Source organism: Anabrus simplex, chromosome 12 (assembly GCF_040414725.1).
Source record: "Anabrus simplex isolate iqAnaSimp1 chromosome 12, ASM4041472v1, whole genome shotgun sequence".
NCBI classification, from domain to species: domain Eukaryota; kingdom Metazoa; phylum Arthropoda; class Insecta; order Orthoptera; family Tettigoniidae; genus Anabrus; species Anabrus simplex.
In genome coordinates, this window is record NC_090276.1 from 50,376,389 (window position 1) to 50,382,388 (window position 6,000).

A 6,000-nucleotide genomic window follows, 5' to 3' on the forward strand; every position below is an offset into this window, starting at 1 on the left:
ATTAGCCATCTCGGGATCACTTCATATTATTCAAAATCATCTTTACAACCCACTTCAATAACCGCTATTCATTATTATTCAACACTGTTGATATGGTGTATTTTTTCATGTTCGGCTACCGAGAAATCGGGAAATAATAAATAAAGTACATCGTTTCGGTTTTAGACCGACTTTGCTATCCGGGTGTTAACGATGGGTGTGCTAGGACATCTCCATCATAAATAGAGCTTAGATGTTTAGGCACTTATGGGTTAAAAAATGCGAACTTACAGAAGCAAGTAACAAGTATACTAGCCCGGATAACACGTCAGCTACGAGGTTTGCATAACCAGTAGGAGCTCTGAATTTAGAACCGCTAGGAGTTATGTTACTCTCGCTACAGTACGGAAGAGCAAGATGTCCGACACTTCTTCCTAGCGAAATTTTGTTTGCATTCTTGCCTATTAATGCCTAAACATGAAAATAGCGAGAACGATTGCCGATACAAACTGGTGGGAAAAATGATAGGAGGGTATGCTATTCGTATTAATGTATAGTCATATCAAATTATCTTGGCCGTACCATCCTGGATTATACTTTAAATGACTAAACATCGAGGTAATCTAACCGCTAGTGAGAGACAACTTCATTAAATGTTGAACCTACTAGACCGCTCGCACAGGTTGGTGCACTATCAATGTAAATGTTTACCTGCTCGAGCTAATATTAGTACAAGATATGCACACGTGCTCTCTTTAAGCCACCTGATTACATACAGTAAGGTGCTTGTGTTATTTAAAGCTATATATTTCAAAGCAAAAGATATTATCTCTGTAAATTCCTGAGCGGATGTACGCAGGAAACTCCAGTATGCGTAGCTTTCCGTTCAGTATATCACCTTTAATACACAACAAACAAACAAGATACCTGTTACATGCCCCTGGGATTTGCAGAGCGCTCGGCATGATCCCTTTCTGCAGGGGAGCATTGCACCACTGCAGCCTCACTCCTGTTACCGCAAAACCTCTCATGCATGGCCTGAACTCGCAAACGAATATCTATGCAATACTAAAATAAGATGGGTATACTCGGACATCTTAATCATAAATAGAGCTTAGATGTTTAGGCATTTATGGGTAAAAAATGCGAATTTACAGAAGCAAGTAACAATATACTAGCCCGGACGACACGTCTGGTATGAAGTTTGCATAAACAGTAGGGGCTCTGAATTTGGAACCGCTAGAAGTTATGTTACTCTCGCTACAGTACGGAAGAGCAGGCTGCCTTCATATTTTTAGTATTTGATTCTAAAGATCATCTAGCACACACGTTAGTCCAGTAGGAAGTGTGGTGTAAATAAAAAGGATTTTTAAAAGATCATTTCCATAATGTTGATGCAACTCTCTAAAGAGAATCGTTGTGAAGCCGATAGATGTTAAGAAAACAGTATTGCTCTTATTGCAACAGGGTTGCCATATCGAAAAGCTCTACTGAACAGCATCACGGCTCGGGGTGTGAAACTCAGTAGGCTACTAGAGTTCAAAGCAAAAGAAGGAAGAAAGTCAGTTGCAAATTAGTTATTTTTAAATATAGAGTACAGGGGTTGTAGGCCGTGGGGAGGGCTTATTTAGGTTTTTACAGCAACCTGGATAAACTACTGAATATACAAAACCTCAGCTTTGAAATTCAAGGCAAACTGGGAGAAAATAGGCAACAGATAATATTTATGGGCTCGGGGTGGGGGATGCAGTTAAATGCATTTAATAAATTTGCCCAGGCAATGCCGGGTAATACTGTGTCGTCATATAATCTCATGAAAAGAATGGTAATAAGTAAATGCGCTTGTGAAAAAGTGGTAAAATGTGGCAAAAATAAATTGTGCTTAGGAATGAACAAAACCAAGCTCAGATAAACATCATAGTGAATTTCTGTATCAGTACAAGAATATTAGAACACACATGAATAAATAGAGGACTTATCTTCAAGAGTGATAAGCTGCCGTCGATTCACAGCCTAGTGGATTACGCGTAGCATGTACTAGAGCAACTCAGCAGGAAAATGGAGGAAGGCAGCAAAGTGATGGCTATTCCCGCCATTGTGCTTCCTCCATGCGAATTTATTTATTAAACAGAGAATGTTAAATAGTTATTTTAACCCTCTACTGCCCAATGTGACTTTGAAGTCACACATCATTCTGTACACATTTTCTACTGTTAGAATGCAATTGAGCCACTACTTCCCAGTGTAACTTTCAAGTTACAGTATGGCTGTGTGATTTTCAACTGTTTATAGTTTAATAGTTATATGCATAAGCCACCAGGAAGCGCCAAATGTATGGTTGGGAGCATTTCGATTCCCGGCAGGGTCTGGAATTTTATCCATCATTGGTTAATTTCGCTGGCGCGGGGGCTGGGTGTGTGTATGTGTCGTCTTCATCATCATTTCATCCTCATCACGACGCGCAGGTCGCCTACGGCCGTCAAATCAAAAGACCTGAACTTGGCACTAAAAGCCATACGCCATTTCATGGGTGCCTAAGAGGCAGGGGAGTTCACTCCTTGTAGGTCCATAAGAGCAATACTGTTTTCTTAAAGCAACACTCCGCAGATAAAGAGATATTTTTACCTAATGCATGGATTTTCACTAAACTTTGTGGGAATGTCATCTACTTAAAAGTAGAGATATCACGAACATTTCTTTCATATACAATTAATAGTTTTTCCAAAATATTTTTAAAATTTGTAATTCAATTTTTTCATGAAATTTAATCAACATGCTTATTTAAATTCGTAATTAGGTAGATAATACTTCTTTTAAAAGCACTGCGTATCAATTTTTCTGTACATAATTTATGTGTAATTTGTACCTTCCTAAATTTTGGACTTAAAAATCTCCACTTCTTCAAAAAATTCTGCAATCAAAAATTCCATACGCAGGTTTCTTAATATATCTGTGATACATATATCATATAAATTGTGTTACATTTGGCAGAATATTACGGGAGAAAAATGGAATTTAAGTGTAAACCTACAATTGGCAAACAAAGCATTATTATTATTATTATTATTATTATTTTTTGCTATGGGCTTTACGTCGCACCGACACAGATAGGTCTTATGGCGACGATGGGATAGGAAAGGCCTAGGAGTTGGAAGGAAGCGGCCGTGGCCTTAATTAAGGTACAGCCCCAGCATTTGCCTGGTGTGAAAATGGGAAACCACGGAAAACCATTTTCAGGGCTGCCGATAGTGGGATTCGAACCTACTATCTCCCGGATGCAAGCTCACAGCCGCGCGCCTCTACGCGCACGGCCAACTCGCCCGGTAAGCATTATTACATTGATAAATTATTTGAATTCAGCGGAATAAGTTCGTGACAAAAAATCAATTTTTTCAATTTCAGTCATTAAAAAATTCACCAAAATGACCAAAATATCTATTTTTATCTCAAGAGTGTCGCCTTAACATGGAATGAGCTATAGTACAAAGTTTCTGTTCGTTGAAGTCTAATAATAATCCACTCCCTAGCGACTTCTTGTAGGCTACCATGTACGTCAACTCGTTAGTCGCATTCCTTGATACAGGGTCGTGGATGACATGAGATGAATGTATATAGCATGTTGTTACGGCCGGATCCTGACGCAAACCTCAGTTTAGGAGCTAATGAAGATGGAATGAGTGATGGTGAATAAAACTGGATAAGGAAATGGAAGGAATCGATGGTGGCCTCTGAGTAGGAACTGCTCTGGCATTAGGGTGGAAGTGAAAATGGAAAACCACAGAAAACCATTCTCAGCGCGACGCAGACATGGCGTTGCTGAACGAATGCTACAACTAAACAGCCGACAGATTGAGAGAGTAAGCACTTTCAAATACCTACCTGCCATTGTAAGGAACAACTTGATCCTGAAAAAGAAGTGAAAGAGACCGAGCAAGTTTGCCGCGCGGTTTAGGTCACTTAGCTATCTGCTTGTACTCGAGAAATTGTGGGTTCGAACCCCACTGTCAGCAGCCCTAAAGACAGTTTCCTCATTTTCACACCAAGTAAATTCTGGGGCTGGACCTTAATTAAGGCCACGGCCGCTTCCTTCCCACTCCTAAGCCTTTCATATTATCCCATCGTCGTCATAAGATCTATCTGTGTCGATGCGACGTAAAACAAATTCTAAAAAAAGTGAAAGAGAGGATACCAATAGCACGAAGTCCGGCTCCATAGCTAAATCGTTAGCCTGCTTGCCTTTGAGCCAAGGGGTCCCACGTTCGATTCCCAGCAACATCGGAGATTTTAATTTTTTTCTTTCTTTCCTCCTTTCTTTCCTTCTTTCTTTCCTTCTTTCTTTCCTTCTTTCTTTCTTTCTTAATCCGTTTACCGTCCAGCATTGGCTTTCCCTCGGACTCAGCGAGGGATCCCACCTCTACCGCCTCAAGGGCAGTGTCCTGGAGCGTGGGTCTTTGGGTCGGGGGATACAACTTCGGAGAAGGAGCAGTACTTCACCCAGGATGCCTAACCTGCTATGCTGAACAGGACCGTATAGAACATGGGAAGATTGGAAGGGATAGACAAGAAAGAGGGAAGGAAGCGGCCGTGACCTTAAGTTAGGTACCATACCGGCGTTTGCCTGGAGGAGAAGTGGGAAACCACGGAAAACCACTTTGAGAATGGCTGAGGAGGGAATCGAATCCCCATCTATTCAGTTGACCTCCCGAGGCTGAGTGGACCGCGTTCCAGCTCTCGTACAATTTTCAAATATGGTGGCGGAGTCTGGAATCGAATCTGGGCCTCCGGGGGTGGCAGCTAATCACACTAATCACTACACCACAGAGGCGGACGGATTTTAACTTGCATTAGTTAATCCTTCTCTCTCGGGGGCTGGGTGTTTGTACTGTCTTTATGATTAGAATTTATCATAGGTAGGGCCTCATCCTCACAGACGTTCAGGAATCAGGCGTCAACTAGAAAAATCTGCACCAAGCCACACGCCTTTATTATAACAGCACGAAGAATATTTACACAAATAAAATATTTATTTTGTAATGACTACCTAAACTTAAAACTAGACAAGGGCTGTTCAAGTGCTATATTTGGACAGTCTTGCTATATGGCGTGGAAACATGGACCCTCAAAAACATATCATTGCAATGTAACTCTTTGAAGCCTTTGAAATGTGGTTCCACCGGAGGATGCTCAAGATTTCCTGGGTTACTCGACTAACAAACCAAGAAGTACACAGAAGGGCAAGTCTGGTAATTATTCGAACAATGAAGCATAGTAAGATTTCTTACCTTGGCCACATCCTCAGATATGACCCTTGACTGATTATGCTTGGGAAAATACATTATGGCTTGGAAACATTAAAGAATGAAATGGAATTCACAGTGTTCAAAGACCCTCTAGCCAGTGATCGCACAGCATTCGCAGCAATGATCGCCAACGTCAGGAGGACCTGATATGGTACTTTGAAGAAGAAGCCGTGAAAATACATATATTTATAAATATTATTTATTTGAAAGAATTGCCTACTTCTCAGACAATCTTAGCTGCCACATGGAGAAAGTGTAACTTGAAAGGAAAAGACATTACAATCTGCTATACCCCGCACCGACAAAGACAGGAGTTACTGCGGTGATGGAATAACCAAAATACTCTAAAACTAAATGTCAGTCAAAGTCACGGTAAAGGAATCTACAGTACAAATAACGACTTCGCACATAATTAACAGGTATACAAATCTGGAAAGGAAACATTCGAAAAAGGGTGTCGTCCTCATTGCAAACAAGTGGGTACCTGAAGGGGATGATTTGGGTTTGACACACATTAATGAGTCCAGATTGCGAACAAGTGGGTACCTGAAGGGGATTATTTGAGTTTGACACACATTAATGAGTCCAGATTGCGAACAAGTGGGTACCTGAAGGGGATTATTTGGGTTTGACACACATTAACGAGTCCAGATTGCGAACAAGTGGGTACCTAAAGGGGATGATTTGTGTTTGACACACAATAATGAGTCCATATTGCGAA